The following is a 20,661-nucleotide window of genomic DNA, read 5'->3' on the forward strand; positions in this document are numbered from 1 at the left end:
AGCCAACCAAACAGGATATCGGGTGACCCGAATAACCTTTGCATCCAACTGCTTGGTAACTTCTTCTTTAATCTTCACACTCATATTAGTTTTGAATTTCCTCAGCTTTTGCTTGACGGGGGGGGGGGGAATGCCGGATCAGTGGGCAATCTGTGGACCACTAAATCAGTGCTTAAACTCGGCATGTCATCATATGACCACGCAAAAACATCTTTGTACTCGATGAGTGCTTTGATTAACTCCTCCCGGATTTTTGGCTCGAGGTGGACACTTATTTTAGTCTCTCGGACATTGTCTGTGTCCCCTAAATTGACGACTTCTGTATCATTCAGGTTGGGTTTGGGTTTTTCTTCGAAGTGAATTAACTCCTTACTAATCTCTTCGAAGGCTTCATCCTCATCATCGTATTCTGATTCGTAATCACAATCTACTTCTTGAACTAATATTTCGGAATCAGATTGATTTTTAAGACTGGGTTGAGGATTCCTCATGCATGACATGTCATTAGAACCAGCGTAAAAAGAACTGTATAGAAAAGAAAAGAAAACAAAAACGAAAACCATCAGGAATGATGAAGAAAGGGAAATTGTATTTCATTGAATGATAAAAAGATAACAAGGTTTGCACACTCAAATAGACTAAAAAAATGAAATCTGGATTACAACCCTGGAATAATCCGTACAAACTTAAAGGAAAATCAAAGCGAACTACCAAGACTCCTTCCGAGTAGGGAGAGGAGTAACCTTCCAATTATTAAGCTTTGTTTTTGGCCCGACGAATTGCACTTCTGTGTTGCTAGAACCCTCTCCAATTTCCATCATGTTCACACTATCGAACAACTTCTCAAATCTTTCAATCAACTCCTTGTCAGGATTAATCATAGAACTAGGAATTGCTGTCACTGGGCGGCTCCTCGTACCGGACTTGACAAATGATCTGGAAAGATGTGGGACCGGCTTTGGAAGGACCCATTCCCTCTGTTTCAATTTCCTGGCTCTTTTTATATCTGCGGCTGTGGGCTTGAATCCTAGACCAAATGTTCCCAAGTTTTCAGGAAGAGACACGGGCTGTATGATGCCTTACAACGCTGATCCCAAACCCTTTCCTGGTATAAAACCATTTTTCAACATTTCATACGCTACCATGACTGAGGCAGCGTTAATCTTTGGATTCGGGATACATTTACCCTCTGGAACTTTCTCAACTGACATTACGTCAGAAACTTGGTAGACCCATGGTCCCTTGTCATCTTCCACTTCAATGAATGGCACAATGGTGCTGTTGTGAGCGCACAAATTATCTTCACCGTGCACCACTATTTCTTGTCTGTCCCATTCAAACTTGACCATCTGATGGAGTGTTGATGGCCCTGCTTTAGCGGCGTGAATCCACGGTCGTCCTAATAGCAAATTGTAGGAAACAACTATATCCAGCACTTGGAATTCCATTGTGAATTCTACTGGACCTATGGTCAGCTCCAATATTATGTCTCCAACTGAGTCTTTGCCTCCTCCGTCAAATCCCCGCACACAGATACTGTTCTTATGGATCCTTTCCTCTTCTACTTTCAGCTTGCTTAGAGTGGAGAGAGGACAAATGTTCGCACTGGAGCCATTGTCAACCAATACCCGGGTAACCACGGCGTCCTCGCATTTCACTGTCAGGTAAAGGGCTTTGTTATGCTCAGTACCCTCTACCGACAATTCGTCATCGAAAAAAGTGACTATGTTTACTTTGAAAATCTTGTTGGCTATCTTTTCCAGATGGTTTACCGAGATCTTGTCGAGAACATGGGCCTCATTCAAGATTTTCATCAGGGATTGGCGGTGTTCATCTGAATGGATTAGCAACGAGAGTAATGAGATCTGGGCGGGCGTTTTCCTCAACTGTTCTACAACAGAATAGTCATGCTCTTTCATTTTCCTCAAAAATTCCTCTGCCTCTTCTTTAGTTACAGCTTTCTTTATCGGCGTTGAATTATCTTTAGCTCTTCTTAACTCTTCGGGAGTAAAACACCTTCCTAAGCGAGTCAAACCTTGCGCTTCACAAACTTCTTCTTTGATTTCTTTCCCCTTGTAAATCACCGTCACCCATTCATAATTCCAAGGAACAGCCTTGCTGTTGATTATTGGAAGCTGAGTTACTAGTTTTATAATAACTGGCTCTGTGTGAGCACCCTTCACGACCACAACAGGTTTACTTGCGACCCCCGGCACTACCACTTTAACTTTCTCTGGTTTCACTGCAACAATGCTTGACGACCCTCTCTCGGCTACCACATCTGGCTTATCATCTACCCCTCTCAACTGGACCACTAATTTCCCACTGGTTACTTTTTCCTTTGAGCTGGTTTCGCTGGAACGGATCATCATTACCGTCTGTGAGGGCTTCCTAGGCTCCCCCTCTTTGTGTATCAACTCAATCATGTGTGTTTCATGGTGAGTTGGCAGTGGATTCTGATTGATATTTGGTGCTTATGGGACTTGAACCTCGATCCGATGTGTATCAATAAGCTCTTGCACAACTGTTTTTAGTTCTGTATCATGCCTAGGGGCCCCTGAACAGTACTCACAACTCACCGAGTTGTCAAGATTTCTAGGGGGAGGATTTGACATTTTAGGCTCAATTGGATTCAACATGTCCAACTGCCTCAATCTGTGGAAAAGACTGGTATATGATTCCCCCAGTGGAGTGAAAGTCTTTTGCTTCTGTGACCTCTCATTCTTGAGGGCTTGGTTTGGTCGGAAACCTGTCCCGGGAGGATTTCTGTAGGCCCTTGAGGGTGGATATGTGTTTTGTGGAGCTGGGTATGGATTTTGTGGAGTCGGCGCATGCCATTGTGCGTGTGCCGTGGTTTGGGTATAGGCTTATGCATGATGGACGGAAAAATGGGGATATGGCAGTGGGTAGTAACGTTGTGGAGAGCTATATGGAGTGTGGGGGTAATTTTGGTGGTAGGATCGTGGTTGGCTATAGTAGGGTGACGGGCCTCTAGATCTGAACCAGGCTCCAGACTCAACAGTCGTGATATCTTCTTTCTTCTTCTTCCCAAGTACACCCCCAACGCCGCTTTGGATGGCCTGAGTGGTCGCCTTGATCGCTGAATAACTCATGATTTTGTTGGACTTAAGCCCCTCCTCGACCATGCCTCCCATTTTTACAACCTCATTAAAAGACTTGCCAATTGCGGACACCAAATGACCAAAGTAAGTTGGCTCCAAAGCCTACAAAAAGTAATCGACCATCTCACTCTCTTTCATTGGGGGATCTACCTTTGTTGCTTGCTCCCTTCACCGGAAACCATATTCTCTAAAGCTTTCACTATGCGTTTTCTCTAGTTTAGTCAAAGATAGTCGGTCTGGAATGATCTCAAGATTATACTGAAAGTGACAAGCGAATGCTTGTGCCAGATCGTTCCATGTGTACCATCTTCCGTGATCTTGGCGGGTGTACCACTCCAATGCTGCTCCGCTCAAACTCTGACTGAAGTAAGCCATTAGAAATTCATTCTTTCCTCCGGCCCCCCTCATCTTACTGCAAAAACCTCTCAAATGAGCCACCGGATCACCGTGTCCGTTGTACAAGTCGAATTTGGGCATTTTGAATCCTACCGGTAGTTGTACATTTGGGAATAAACACAGATCTTTGTAAGCCACGCTTACCTGACCTCCTAGCCCTCTTATATCCCTGAAGGATTATTCTATGCTTTTCATTTTTCTGAACATCTCCTCATGTTCGTGATTTTTGGCTGGTCTCTCAGCTTCTTTCGGGGGATCAGAACGTGGATCATAGGGGTAGGTTTCGGGAACTTTGAGGGTGGGTTCCGGGGGATAATACTGGTTGTCCTAGGCTTGGAACACGGGTTCACTCAGAGATCTATGGAGTGCAGCTGGTGGAGATGTCACAAAGATAGGGGTGACTGGCGGAGGAGGGCATGGAATCGATTTTGGTGGTGGAGCTTGCGACATATGAGAAGTAGTGCCATGGTAGTGTTGATAAATGGGAAAACTTGGATTGGTGGCGGGATGATTTTGAGACTGAGCTAGTGGTGGGGTAAGAGTCGGGTTGGCTGGGTAAGACGGTGGTGATTGCCCTTGGGACCAGGCCTGGTACATTTCGGCCATCTGTTGCTTAAGCTTGAACATCTCCTCTTTCATTTTATTGACGTCCAACTCCTCTACCTCAACACTAGTGTCGACCTCCGGGATAGACATGATTTCTGGTATTGGTCATTTTGATCTGGTTTGGTAATGATAATGTGCCAGTATCCTCTAAATAAACTAACTGCTTGAATTCTCTGGATTACAACAAACTTGTTAATTTTTAGAGTTTAACACATATGTAATTACACGTTGGGATGCAATGCACTTAGGCAATTAACCATTTCTATCATGCATTTGCTTCGGTTGCGTGCGTCATTCTGGCCTCTCATAATTGTGCCTCTTCCTTTATTCTATCCTTCTTTATTTTTCATTTTTTTTCTTAGTGGTGGTCGAATCCTATAGAGATTGCCTACGTATCACGTCCCCGCATGAATCAGACCGTGCGTAGTTCTGGCCGATAAAACAAACTTCTTTTGAAAACAAGACTCTTTTTTCATTGGCAAATAAAAATATTTTTCATAAAAAGAACTCTTTTTTTTTCATTTTCTCAAAAATTCGGCAGAATTTCGACACTATTTGGACATTGTTTTTTTTAAAACAGGCGATTAACTCTCTTTAACCCTCATACCTCTATCTCTATTTCCTCAAAATATTCAAAAGCCAGTCAGTATGCAAGTCCGAAGCAAACAAATGCACAAGCAGCAAGTAAGATGCATCAGGATGGTCTATTGTCATTTTTGGTACACCTGTCCTAGACAGACCCAACCCCTGTGTTGAGCCTCCAAAGTCAAATGCACGTGATGCAAACAAACGTTCCTACTAAGGATCTGGCATGAAGCTGAGTTATTCTAGGTTCATAACATGGGTATTTGTTCTAGACTGTGTACCTGAGCGGACAACTCGAGTAGAGGAGGGGGCTACGTACTGGGAACCAAAAGGCCATCCGACTTAGTAACTTGTCAGAGCCTCTTTCTTATTTCAAGGTATGACACTAACAAAATAGATAGTCTCGACCAGCGAGCACATCCTCGAAGATGAGAAGAGAAGGGCTTCGTAGCAGTTTATATGCAGTTCAGATAATATCAAAGAGGTAAAAAGCATCACTTAGCATATTAGGCCCAAACATGCAAAAAAAATCAGATAAAACTAGCCAATTATAACAATTATTTAAAGCTCGAATTTTGAACCCTGAACCAGAGATTTTGGGTTCGTTCCCCAGCAGAGTCGCCAGAGCTGTCACACCTCCTTTTTACCTGCGCCGGCAGGGGCGTAAGGGAGTTTTTTCCAATTAAAGGATAATCGAAACGATATTTATTATTTAATTCAGAGTCGCCACTTGGGAGATTTATGGTGTCCCAAGTCACCGGTTGAATCCCAAATCGAGGAGAAGAAATGACTCTGTATCACAGTCCGCGAACCAGAAATCCGGATAAGGAATTCTGTTAACCCGGGAGAAGGTGTTAGGCATTCCTGAGTTCCGTAGTTCTAGCACGGTCTCTCAACTGCCATATTCGGCTTATTTATCTGATTTTATACATGTTAGACCTGTGTGCAAATTTTAACTCTTTCCCGCTTTTATTGTTGTTATTTTAAGAGAGAATTGCAACGTCGTGAAAACACGTCTCGAACCACGTCACATCAATGCACCCGTGGTTATTGACACATTTCGACTCCATTGAGATTTGGATTTGGGTCACATAAATGTGCACCCGAGTTTAAGAAAGTAATTTATTAAAAGCACGCCTAAAGTGACTAGCGCGTTATTATTTTGAGGAAAGCCGTGAAATTCATTAGACGGTCCGTCCTGAAATCTAAAGTATTTTAACGCAATATTTACTGAGGGCCCCGCAACTTATGCGTTTTATTTGGCGAGGCTCGTCTCATTTATTATTTAAAGGCTAATCCTAAAATGACTATTATTCTTCTATTTATTTGTCTCTAAAGAAATAAGTAAAAGGGGCCCCTAATTAGTTAATATTAGAAAATCCTATAGTCTATCAATTGAAAATTAGTAGACCAAATGCCATTTCAACTTTAGGTCCAAAGAACCCAATCCATATGCTGGATCGAGTTTTGAACTACACGACTCGGTTATTTGATTCTGCTAACATTCATGAATAAGTTAACTGATTCAAATTCAAGTAGACTATTGATATAAACCATTAACATGCAATTACTTGTTCCTACGTCGAAATAGTAAGCTTAACGAACAAAGGAGAGGACATCAATAACTAGCATGTTGGGCTGTTTTAAAAGCGCGTTTAACCTGAAATCGGAATAAGCACCACATGTTGACTTCTGAATTAATTGTAGGTCCAAACAATATTGATATCCGATTTTTAACTCAATGTTAACTGAAATCAGTACTAAACTATACTAAATCTACAACTAATGAACATGAATTAACAGTTTAAACAGTCCTAATTAGGTACAAACTTCACAATCTAAATTTCATTGAGTTATAGATCAAATTGGACTATACAACTACTTATCATCTATATCTACTGAGCTACAGATACAACATCAAATAATTAAGGGCCCGAGCACTTCCATTTCATGTTTACATCTCAAGGTTACATCAAATTGAGCTTAGTTGTGTACTTGGATTGGAGTGAACAGAAGAATAAAGAGGAAGTCGGCAGCAGTACAACACGGCAAACAACAACAACAACAAATAACACCAGCAGACAGCAAATTGGAATTCAGAAACAGCTCCAAACCCAGTTTCAAATCAGGAAAACACTTGACCACATCTCATAACCAGTTGTGAAACCAAACAGCAACAACAAATAACTCCGGACAACTAATTTGACCTCAAACTCAACAAGAAAACCAACTAGTGAACCTCAAACACTCCAGTAAGCAGACTTGAAACTGGAAACTACACCCCAACAATTGAAAATCAGGCACTTTACTTCAAGCTTGCAATGCTATTTTTTACTGCTTAAAGAAGGATCAAATGAAGAACCTAAGAGACTAATTGCTTTTTTTTTCTATATTTCTTGATATTCTTTTTGTGTCACCTTTGAGTCTAATTTCAAAAATCAACCCCCTTTAACTCTGTCCAGAATTCGAATTACACCTATGAATGCAATGAAACAATATATTTTTGGTTTTCTGTTCTTAAACTCTCCCGAACTCTAAAAAGCTGAATGCCTTAGCTTTTAAAATGCTGTCTAAGACTGCCTTTTTAAAAAAAACTCTCCAAAACTTCCTCACTCCCCCAAGACTGATCCCGGACTCCTCCCTTTATACCCAAACACTGACCCTGCCAATCGTAAGAGCACTCAGGCAGAATTAAGAAACTAATTCTGCCCATGATATTCTTTAGAACTCCACTAGAGTATGTTTTGTTCTGTTTTTGATTCACTTGTTCACCACTAACCCTTGTCTTTTCTTTATTTAATTCAATGGTTATGGGTAGTACATACTTTAATTTCATTCCCATCAGGTCTCCCCATGCTATTATGTTTTGTTCCCAACTACTACTAAACAAATGCATTAGTTTAATGCTACATTAGTACTTACTGGACAGAACACTTAAACTAACCATTTTAAAACTTTTAAGTCCCAAATTATCCCCTGAAACCTCTGTGATTACTATCCTACCCCAATCCTTTTAAACCTGTATGAAACCTCAGCTATAACCAATTTAAGCCTATCAATTGACTAATGAACTAACTCCCAATCAACAACATTAGGACAATTCAACAAGGTCACATTTATATCAGAACAAACTTAACAGAATAAATAAGTAGATTCGAATCATTAAACTCAATCACCAATTGAACTCAGATCAAATCTAACAGTATTTCAACCAAGATGGGGATTCAATGATTCAGGGCAATAGTCAGACTGGACTATTAAGGTCAAAAATTGATTCACACAGATGCATGAGAATAAGCTATCTATATTAGGAACAAATATAACTCCAAATTAACCTCGAACAAAATGCTGGAACAACAAGTATACTAGCTGTGAGCACATGATTTTTGCCTTACGAAAAAATACTCCAAAATAAATCAAAATAAATTTCTTTTACTGTGTAATTTCTGAATTTGCATAATGTTAAAAATTTGTTTATGTCCGTAAAATGTTTGCTTTGTCATAATTAAACAAAAATAAAATAAAATACATATTTGCATGAATATAGGATTTAATTATGCATTTAAGAGATAATTTAAATAAAATCACAAAAATATGCATTGGTTTTATTTTAAATGTTTCACTGTGTGATTGATGTTTTTGTCTATGTGTTAAATAATTGTTATAGAGTAATTAATATATTTTTGTGAAGGTAAAATTGTTTTATAATTACAATTAGAAATTTAAATTAGAAAAAATGAAAAAAAAACAAAAAAAAAACAAGTTATACAAAAATCGGACCTGGATTAAAATCCAGGCCCAAAACATTAATCCCCCACTCACAGCCCAATCCAAACAGCCATGTCTGACCCAATCCCAAGCTAATACCAAACGACGTCGTTTGGTCACCTCTCATCAAAGGCCGTTGGATTAAATCCAACCAACGGCCAAGATCTCATCACCCTAACCCAAGACCCTTACCCGATCCGATACCCGGTTCAACCCGTCCCCCTAACTTAAACCAAACGACACCGTTTGGTTAAGTGAGTAGATCTCAGCCATCCATTCTACTTGATCCAACGGACGATAACAATCCACCCACCTCTATATAAATCCCAAACCTTACCCCGGCCCCTAACCGAACACCCCCCCTTCCTACACTGTTCATCATCGTCCCAAACCCCCACTCCTAACCCTAGCCACCCTAGGATTCCAACGCCTGAAACCCGGCGGCATCAATGCCGCCGGTCACCTCCTTAACACCCTAGGACCTCCTGAACCTCCCCTACACGAATCCAACCTTAGTTTCCTTCGAATCAGGCCCCAACTCTTCGAATCTTAAATCGAAGGTTGGCCTGAAAACCTGATCTAAACCAATCAGCCCCAAATTAACACCATGGCTTCCCCTAACAACCCTTGTTACGGATCTGAAGTTAGTTTAGTTCGAATCAGCTTTGAACTTCTCGAATCTTCTTTTGAAGATTCGGACCAAACAAGGACGAACTCAGATCCGTTTCAAATTAACACCAAATAACCCCTAGGCTACCCTCACCATTGTGTCATGTTTGGTTCTTCTCGAATCTGACCAGAAATGGTTAAATCCCAAATCGAGTTTTTTAAGAACCCTAAAAATACCAAACTTCCGGATTCTGTGCATATTAAATGAAGATTGAGGTTTAATCGACCTTAGTCGAAGTATTTTCAGTGGAAAATACTTCGACTAAGGTCAGTTTGATTTCAAACAAAAAGGTCCAAATCCAAGTTGAGTTCGAGTTTAATTGAAGATTTAGAGGTATTTTCTATTTCTTTTTGTATTATTCTACGTGTATTGTTGTCTGTTTTAATAGCTTTTTAATTTTTTCATATTTGTTTTGATCAATTCTGTCATTTCTGTCTCCTACCTATCTACTTGATCCGAATGTGAATTGTTTCTATTGATTGTGCTTAGTTACAATGTGTGTAATCGACTCGATTAAGTTCGTCGATTAATTATATTACGAATTCTCATAATACTGATTGAAATTATCTGTTTCTATTATTATGTACTGTTTGTTGACAGATATTGTAGATAATCATTTTTAACTAATACTCGTTAGTTAAATCATCCTGGTTTATATGAATCTGTCAAAATAAAGGTTGTATATATGTTACTGTCTGAACATTAAAGTTTCAGGACATTGTCAGTATTGACAATGATCCTGTGTGTGTTTGATTCTAGTTCAGTGTTAGGTCCAGTCTGAATTGTTTTGATAATTTCAGTAATGTATTGTTAGTTCTGAATTCAGTGAAATATTGCTGTAATGTCTAGTTTGAATTCAAGTTTACAAAAGTTGGTCAGATACAATTGTATTAGGAGGTTAATAGGATTGTTTATAGCTGTAAATCTGAAGAATAACTAAGTTTGTACAGATTTTAGAATCTGTTTTGCTATAGGTTCTGATTTTTCCAATAATAACATCAGGATTTCAGGGGCACTTTTGGGAATGAAACAGTAAAAAAACAGGGTGTTAAGGCTAGTGTATTATAATGTAGTGTTAATGTCTATATTTAAGTAATAAAGGGGGAACAAGGGATAATGGGGCTGCTGAAAATCATGTTAGGATCACATAAAGTATTAAAAAGAAGTTTCAATGGAAACTTTCTGGTTGTTAAAGGGATAAAGGGTCCCTCCAATACTAAGGAGTATAGAACCAGCCCTGTATAAATACAGGAGCTGGACAGACTTTAAGGAGATCAGTTTTTAAGACCCTAGAGAATTTTTAGGAGAGTTTGGAAGGAATTTTAAGAGGCCAGTCTTTAATAGTTTTAAGAGAAAAAGAGAGTGTGAAATTGGGAAAGCAAACAGATTTTAGGATCAGTTTTCAGGATCAGTTTTTAAGGGAGAGAAAGATTTTTGAGGAGAGTTTTAAAGGAATCCTAAGAGGGAGTCTTGATCAGTTTTAAGACAAAGAGAGAATTTTAAGAGAGAGAGAGAGATAGAAAAATCTGGATAGAAACATACAGAGGAAAACACACAGAAGCAGAAACAAAAAATCTGAAAAGAAAGAAGAAAAACAGAAAAAAAAAAAATTCTGAAACATTATTTTTCTGGAATCTGTCCGGGTTTTGTTTGTTGATACTGCTGGGTTTTAAAATCTGAAATTCTTCAAGAAGCTTTACTCTTGTGCATCTGGGTTCCTCGGGTCCTGTTTTTATGGCTCAAATCTGTGGAAATACTGATATATTACGCTGCTTTGCTGCTGTTGTCACTGTTGAAATTCATTTCTTCTACCTCCATTTTCAGGTACATGCCTTTTTAAGTTGGAAAGAGATTCAACATGACTCATCAATGAAGTTTGAATTGAAATTCTGTTTTTATTTGTCCAAGTTCATCAATTTAAATTTCATTTTTATTTTATGTTAGTTAATTAGTAGTGAATTCAATTTGATAGCTATGAGCTAATTGTCTTGCTGTGAAAGTTCGTATAAAGATTTGTAATAACATTAGCTCATTATCTCATTAGTTTAATGAATAATAATTGTCGAAGTAGGGAATATGGTATGAATGTTGGTCATTATTTAAATTTTGTTGTTGGTTAAGTAAGAAGTGATGTAGAAAGTGCCAAGATAACTATAGTAGTGATATTTATTGTTACATAAGGTTAAGATGGTGATGTTGATAAGATAATAGATGTGTGTATAAAAGTGGGCGAAAGGCGATATGATGTAGCTTATTACAATACGTTATGAATACGATATACAGTTAAGTTGCATATAAGGTAATTTTATTGAATTAACTTGTATAATAATTCGGCCATTATAGCTCGATGTCTATCTACCTTCATAAAACAAATTAACCAAGTAATTAGGTCTATTAGATTAAAAGCAAGCATATAAGAATGAAAAGAGATGTATAAGCATAAATTGCCACACTTCATATCAATGCTAATTAGAAGTAGAATTTGCATTAAGTAAATAATGAAAATTCTCGGAAAATATTTCCTTCCTTTATGAATCATTTATTTTCAGTTCCATATGCAATTTATTATTTGGCATATATATATATATATATATGTCATATTTGTTTAAAAATAGTATTAATCATATTTTTATTCCGTTCTTTGAATTTGAGTAGTCTTGGATAAACATGTTATATGCGGAAATTATAATCAATGGGTAACATTCAATAAATTGTGAATTCTTTTTTCAAAAATTAAGGATATCTTAGAGGAAAATTTCTCATAATATAATAAATATTTTATGAAAAAAATCCGTAATATCGTTCCAAATATGTCGCGCGATTAGGGATACGTTCGCGTACCCTGATTATATTTTTAAAAAGAAAAAAATTCGGATTATGCGTACGCGCAATTTCGAACGAATATTTGACAAAAGGATTTTTCCAAAGGCGTTGAATCAATTTCATAAAAACCGAGATGTACGGTTCACTATTCAAGAAAAACAAATATTGTTGATTCGACACAATTTCGAAAAATGATTGCTCAATAAGTATATTATCAAAAGTTATTGTGTACACGTATGCGTGACACAATTCCGCATTTTTTATATAACACGAATATACGTACGCGTAATTCGATTCAAAGAAGGGTTCTTAACCACAATAAGTAAAAGCGGTAGAAAAATCAGATAACATTTATATAAAATCAAGATAATTAAGCCAATAATAAAAACAGTTAAGCGACCGTGCTAGAACCACGGAATTCGGAAATGCCTAACACCTTCTTCCGGATTAACAGAATTCCTTACTCAGGATTTCTGGTTCGCAGAATAATAAACAGAGTCATATTCTCCTCGATTCAGGGATTGAAATTGGTGACTTGGGACGCCTTAAAATTCCCAGGTGGCGACTCTTAAATAATTAAATAAATCCCGTTTCGACTGTCCTTTAATTGGAGAAAACTCCCCACGCGCCCCGCGGGCGCGGTAAAAAGGAGGTGCGACAGCTCTGGCGACTCTGCTGGGGAACAACTTTGTTACTATAATCCAGAACCATTGGTTCAGGGTTTAAAGAATTCGAGCTTAAAGTATCTGTTTTTATTGGCTTTACTTACTATATAATTTTCAACTGTTTATATGCTAATATGCTAAATGTTTTTTTTTACCGCTTTAATATTATTTGAATTGTGAATATATACAACTGCTACGAAACCCCCTTCTTTCTGAGTCTTCTGAATTTATGGTGTACACGTGCGCGTGACCCACCTTTCTGTTAAAGTCATACCAAATAAGACGGAGTTGGGACAAGTAACTAGGCCGGGCAGACTTTCGTGCTCCCGGTACATTACCCCCGCTTCGGCTCAAACTGTCCGTTTGGGTAAGCCAGGTTTAGAACAATCAACCTAAGGTTTTACACTTAGAATAACTCAGCCATGTACCAGATCCCTAGTAGGAACGAATATTTGCATCATATGCATTTGGCCTTGGAGACTCAACACAGGGGTTGGGTCTGTCTAGGACAGGTGAACCCAAAATTAAAAAGACCATCATGATGCATCCTATTTGTTATTTGTGCATTCATTCGCCTCGAACATGCTTGTTGACCAGCTTAAATAAAATCTTGATAAGGAGAAAGGAATAAAATGGGTTGCTTTAAAAATTTCGAAAAAATATAGTTTTAAATTTTGAAATAAAGATATTTAATGAATAAAAAAAAAAAATTTCGAAAATGATTTTTAGTATAAATTTCAAAAATAAATTTTGACTTTCTTAAAATTAAATTTCAGATACAAAATGAGCACTACACAAAGCCCCTCATCCACAAGTACGGAGGAATTTCTATGTCAGCTTCAAATGTGGTGGTATGATTTAGGCGAAGACGGTCAAAAATGGGTCGTCAAGCATTTGGGAAATCTCACGGACATTATGAAAGTTGAGCCTCGGGATGATCTGATTACGGCATTAGTAACTTTCTGGGATCCTGTTCACAATGTTTTTCGTTTCTCTGACTTCGAGCTTACTCCTACATTAGAGGAGATAGCTGGATATGTTGGTTTTGACGGAAGTTTAAGAAATCAAAGCTTGATATTCACAAAGGCTCCTTCAATACATCGATTCTTCGGTCTTCTGAACATCAGCAGTCAAATCAGGAAAAGCAATGTCATCAATGGATGTTGTTCCTTCAATTTTTTGTATTCCAGGTTTGGAAAGTCAGATGGGTTCGAAATTCATGAGAAAGGCCTTACTAATAAGCAAAACAAAGACACTTGGCAGATGCACCGTCGATTTGCTTTCATGGTGGCTTTTCTAGGAGTCATGGTCTTCCCAAATAAAGAGCGAACAATTGATATTCGCACCGCAAAAGTTGTGCAAATCCTCACCACTAAAGAAAATCACACCCTTGTCCCCATCATTCTATCAGATATTTATCGGGCTTTGACTTTATGCAAATCAGGAGCGAAAGTTTTCGAAGGATGCAAAATTTTGTTGCAAATGTGGGTGATTGAACATCTCCAACAACAACCCAAAATCATACAGTATGGGTCGAACAAAGCTAATTGCATCGAGAGCTATGAGGAAAGAACAAAAAATTATCAAGCTCCAGAAGGGATAGAAGCATGGGTATCTCATCTAAAGGCTTTAACGGCAAATCAAATTGAATGGACTCTGGGATGGCTCCCGATGAGAGAAGTAATACATATGGCAACCTCAAATAGTTATCTACTACTATTGGGATTGAGAAGCATTCAGCCGTATGCACCACTAAGAGTCCTAAGGCAACTAGGGAGATATCAAATAGTTCCTGATGAGGAAGATTTGAGTACGCAAGTAATCGAATTACACCCAGAAGCCACTATTCCCGAAGCTTTACTTCAGCAAATGTGGAATGGGTGCCGATACTTGAAAAGTGATACTCAAGTCCTAGACACTACCAAGGGTGAGATAAATCCTGGATATGCAAGGTGGTTCGAAAAGCGGTCTCGCGTGGATGATGTACCAGAACCTGAGCTAAAAAGGCCAACAAAAAGACCCCATGTTCAAAATTTCAATGATAAAATCCAAGAGCGGTTAATCTGGGGAGAAAAAGAAAAAGGGTACAAAGCCACTATCCATGCCCTAAAAGAAAATCTAAGAAGCCTCAGTTTGGAGAAAGATTTGCAAGAACAAGAAGCCAAAGGCGAGAAAAAGAGTCTAGCTTGTGAGAATGAAAATCTTCATGCTCGATTCCAAAAAATGAAAAGAGTCTCTGAAACGCCAAAGAGGAGCTGGAAGGATCAAAAAACCATCGCCAATCTCTTCGAAAAAATGCAAGATTATGATTCCATTCTTGCGGAAAACGAAAGGGCATTGAGCAAAGCAAAAGAAAGGATCCAACAATTAAACGAAGAAGCCAGATCTAACAAGGAACGCCAAGATAGGCAATCCGAAAAAGACAAGGCTCAATTCAAGAAGGAAAAAGACTATTGGATGCGATCAGAAGACCAGCTTCGTGCACAACTAGAAGAAGCAAGAAGATGCAACAGAGAATATCAACAAGCAGACCTCGACAGGGAAAGATCGCAGGCAAGATTAGAGCAGGCCAGACTCTGAGCTCTATTAGAATCAGCTTTAGATCGTGAAAATCGTGTCAGAGACATAGCCACCACTCGTCAGCAGCAATTGCAAGACCAAGACCAACGTCTCCAAGGTTTCAGGGCACAAATCCACGACCTGGCAGTCTTCACATCTCAAAGTTATGTAAACTGCCAAGGAATGGATTATGAAAGGTTTACAGAGCATGCGCCCACTTTTGCTCGTCATCTAGCAATGGAGTTGGAAAGGATGTATCGTACGCTGGGAGGCCATCCAGGTCAAGCCCCACATTGAGCAGATAATCCAATATTAGAGAACAAAAGTGGAAAGTGGGGCATGTTGTGAGATGTTATGAATTGTATCTTTTATTTTGATTTAAGTGTGTGTATTTCAAGCTATTTTCTTAAAATTTTCAAATGTAATTCCATCTTTGTGTAATTAATAAAAGTGATTGCCTTCAGTCCAAACTACACAAGGTCTGATTCATGTGAGACATGATACGTAGGCAATCTCTAAGATTCGACCACCACGATAAAGATATATATAGTAAATAAAAGCGAATGACAATTTTTCAATTTCAAGAAAGCTGGGACGACACAAGCAACCGAGCGAATGCATAATAGAAAGGGATTATTTGTCTAGGAGCATTGCATCTCAACGTGTGATTATATATGTGTTAAACTCTCAAAACTAACAAGTTTGTCCATTTTCAGAATTCAACCAGTTAGTTTCTCTAAAGAGTATACTGGCATATTATCACTATCACACAAGATCAAAAGGACCAATACCCGAAAGTATGTCTATCCCAGATGTTGACACAGGTATGGAGATAGAAGAGATGGATGTCGGGAAAATGAAAGAAGAAATGCTTAAGCTCAAGCAGCAAATGGCTGAAATGTACCAAGCTTGGTCTACAGGACAGTTACCCCCATCTTACCCAAATAACCCTGCTCCATCAATGATCCAAACTCAGGATAATATCACCACTGAATTATCCCCAAGTTTCCCCATTTATCAGCACTACCGAGGCACCACCTCTCAGACACCACAGTCTCCACCTCCAAAACCAGTTCCGTACCTTCCTCCACCTATGACTCCTGTTTTCGTAGCACCTCCCCCTGCTACATTTCACAAATCTCCTAGTGAGCCTACATTTCAGGCCCAAGACAACCAATATTACCCCCCGGAGCCCACCTTCAAAGCCTCCGAAATCAATTCACCTGCTCCTCGGTTTGATCTCCCAACCGAAATTGACAAACCAGCCAAAAATGCTGAACAAGAAGAGATGTTCAGGAAGGTCAAAAGTCTAGAACAATCATTCCGAGACATGCGGGGATTAGGTGGGCAAGTCAGTGTAGCATACAAAGATTTATGCCTATTCCCTAATGTACAATTGCCATTTGGCTTCAAGATGCCCAAATTTGACCTATACAGCGGGCACGGCGACCCAGTAGCCCACTTAAGGGGTTTCTGTAGCAAGATGCGAGGAGCTGGGGGAAAGGATGAATTATTGATGGCTTACTTCAGTCAAAGTCTAAGCGGATCAGCTTTGGAGTGGTATACACGCCAGGACCATGGAAGATGGTACACCTGGGATGACCTGGCACAGGCATTCGCATACCATTTCCAATACAATCTGGAAATCATCCCAGATCGGTTATCTTTGACCAAATTTGAGAAGAAACACAATGAAAGTTTCAGAGAGTATGGTTTTCGGTGGAGAGAACAGGCAGCAAGAGTGGATCCTCCTATGAAGGAGAGCGAAATGGTAGACTACTTCCTCCAAGCCTTGGAACCAACTTACTACGCCCACTTGGTTTCAGCGGTTGGAAAATCATTCAACGAGGTAGTGAAGATGGGAGGTATGGTGGAAGAAGGCCTCAAGACAAATAAAATCATGAGCTATTCAGCAATTAAGGCAACTACTCAAGCTATTCAAGGCGGGGTAGGAGGAATCGGAAGAAAGAAGAGGGAGGAAGCAACCGTAGTTGATTCAGGAATTTGGCCGGGACCCAGAGGTTCACCACTTTACTATAATCAACAACGACCTCGCCAATCAGCTTACCACCATGATTCATCCCAACACTACTATCACCCTTCAGAGCCTCATTTTGCCATTAACCATGCTCAAGCATACAATCAGCCACCTGTTCACACCAATTGGCGTGCTCCTGTCACACCAAATACTTACCCCCGAGCTTATCTCGGACCAGGTTTCAGGCCTAGGCCAGCATTCAGGGGAGAAAGGGAACAGAAAAAGAAAACTTACACTCCATTGGAAGAGTCTTACACTAGTCTGTTCCACAGGTTGAGACAGCTAGACATGCTGAGACCAATACAATCCAAACTACCCAATCCTCCACCAAAGAATCTGGATTACACCATTAGCTGTGAATATTGCTCCGGTGCACCAGGCCATGATACGGAGAAATGTTGGCATTTGAAAAATGCAATACAAGAGCTGATTGATACTAATAAAATCGAGGTTCAAACCCCCGAAGCTCCAAATATCAATAGAAATCCAATGCCAGCCCATCAAGAGGCTAACATGATAGAAATCATACAAGCTGATGGGGAGACAAAGAAACCGTCACAAACTGTCATGATGATCAAGTCTCATGAAACCAAGCCAGATAAGCAGTTAATGGAGGAGAAGCCGGTGTCCTAAGCATAACAAGAATGGTGATGAACCGTCTATGATAGTCGATGAGGGATCTTCGAGTAAAGTTGCCGCAAAACAAGAGAGGCCGAAGGTGATAGTACCAGGGGTTGCTAACAAACTCGTTGTATTCGTGGAAGGAGCCCGTACAGATCGGGTTATTATTGCACCTGTAATCCAGCTGCCAATCATCAACAACAAAACCATCCCATGGAACTATGAACGGGTGACCGTAATGTACAAGGGCAAAGAAATCAAGGAAGAAGTGTGTGAGGTGCAAGGTTTGACTCGTTCGGGAAGATGTTTTACTCCCGAAGAGCTGAGAAAAACTAAAAACAATCCAATGCCAACAAAGAAAGCCGTGACGGAAGAAGAGGCAGAGGAGTTTTTAAGAAAAATGAAACTACATGATTATTCTGTTGTGGATCAATTAAAGAAGACCCCCGCTCAAATTTCATTGTTGTCATTACTGATCCATTCAGAGGAACACCGTCTGGCGTTGATGAAAATCCTGAATGAAGCTCATGTTCCTGAAAAGATCTCTGTAAATCATTTGGGCAAAATAGCCAACAGAATCTTTGAAGACAAACAGAATTACATTTGCTGATGATGAATTACCTGTGGAAGGTACCGAGCACAACAGAGCTCTTTACCTCACCGTGAAATGTGAAAACTCCGTAGTAACCCGGGTATTGGTTGACAATGGGTCCAGTGCAAACATATGCCCTCTCTCCACTTTAAACAAATTAAAAATTAAAGAGGAGAGGATCCAGAAGAATAGTATCTGCGTACGAGGATTTGACGGTGGAAGCAGAGATTCATTTGGCGACATAGTATTGGAACTAACTATAGGGCCAGTTGAATTCACAATGGAATTCCAAGTGTTGGACATATCTGTTTCTTACAACTTGTTATTGGGTCGGCCATGGATCCATGCTGCTAAAGCAGTCCCGTCAACACTACATCAGGCTGTCAAGTTTGAATGGGACCATCAAGAAATAGTCGTGCATGGGGAAGAAAATTTAAATGCTCATAACAGCACCATTGTACCGGTCGAGAGAACAAAAATTGACCAAGGACCATGGGTATACCAAGTGTCCGACACGATGTCGGTAGAGAAAATTCCAGAGGGGAAACACCTTTCGAATCCAAAGATGTCTTCTGCATCAGTCATGGTAGCTTATGAAATGTTGAAGAATGGCTTTATACCCGGCAAAGGTCTGGGCTTATCTCTGCAAGGAATTGTACAACCAGTATCTCTCCTCGAGAACTGGGGAACATTCGGTTTAGGGTTCATACCCACCGCCAACGACGTAATAAGGGCCAGGAAGTTGAAACACCAAGCATGGGTTCTTCCAAAACTAGTACCACATCTGTCAAAGTCTTTTGTCAAGACCGGCGCTAAAAATCGCCCGATAACAACAATTCCTAAATCCCAGGTCAAACCTGAGGAGGAATTAATTGAAAGGTTCGAGAAATTGTTTAGTGATGTGAATATGTAGGAAAGCGGAGAAGGGTGTAGCAACGCAGAAGTTCAATTCGTTGGGCCAGAAACGAAGCTCAATAATTGGAAAGCCACTCCTCTCCCAATTCGAAAGGAGTCTTGGTAGTTTATTTTGATTTTCTTTCAGTTTGTTTGGGTTATTTCAAGGTTGTAATCCCAAAGTTTATTTTACAGTCGGTTTGAAGTGTGCAAAACCTTGTTATCTTTCATCATCCAATAAAAAAGCAGTTTCCTTTTTATTATCATTCCTAATAGCTTTCTTTTCTTTTTTCTTCTTTCTTGTACAGTTCCTTTTACGCTGGCTCTAGTGATATGGCATGCATGAGGAATCCTCAGCCCAGTCTTAAAAATCAATCTGGTTCCGAAATATTAATTCAAGAAATATATTGTGATTATGAATCAGAATATGATGAAGATGAGGTTTTTGAAGAGATTAGTAAAGAGTTAATTCACTTTGAGGAAAAAATCAAACCTAACTTGAGTGATACCGAGGACGTCAATATAGGGGACACGAGTAATGTCCGGGAAACTAAAATAAGTGTCCATCTCGAACCAAAGATCCGAGAAGAGTTAATTAAAGCACTCATAGAATTCAAAGATGTTTTTGCATGGTCGTATGACGACATGCCGGGCTTGAGCACTGATTTAGTGGTCCACAAATTGCCCACCGATCCAACGGTGCCTCCTGTCAAGCAGAGGCTGAGAAAATTCAAGCCTGATATGAGTATGAGAATTAAGGAAGAAATCACCAAACAATTGGAAGCAAAGGTCATTCGAGTCACTCGATATCCTATTTGGTTAGCTAATGTCGTTCCTGTGCCAAAGAAAGACGGCAAAATTAGAGTATGCGTCGACTATCGCAATCTCAACAAAGCAAGTCCAAAGGATAATTTCCCATTACCCAATATCCATATTTTGATCGACAATTGTGCCAAGCATGATATAGGGTCTTTCGTGGATTGTTATGCCGGGTATCATCAAATTCTAATGGATGAAGAAGATGCAGAAAAGACGGCATTCATCACACCATGGGGAACTTATTGCTACCGGGTAATGCCATTCGGTTTAAAGAACGCCGGAGCAACCTATATGAGAGCAATGACCACAGTGTTTCATGATATGATACACAAGGAGATTGAGGTATACGTGGACGATGTGATCATAAAATCAAAGCATCAGGCCAACCACGTTGGGGATTTGAGGAAATTCTTCTTAAGACTTCGCAGGTACAACCTCAAGCTTAACCCTGCCAAGTGTGCATTTGGAGTTCCATCTGGAAAGTTATTGGGATTCATAGTCAG

Source organism: Nicotiana sylvestris, chromosome 5 (genome assembly GCF_000393655.2).
Source record: "Nicotiana sylvestris chromosome 5, ASM39365v2, whole genome shotgun sequence".
Lineage (NCBI taxonomy): Eukaryota > Viridiplantae > Streptophyta > Magnoliopsida > Solanales > Solanaceae > Nicotiana > Nicotiana sylvestris.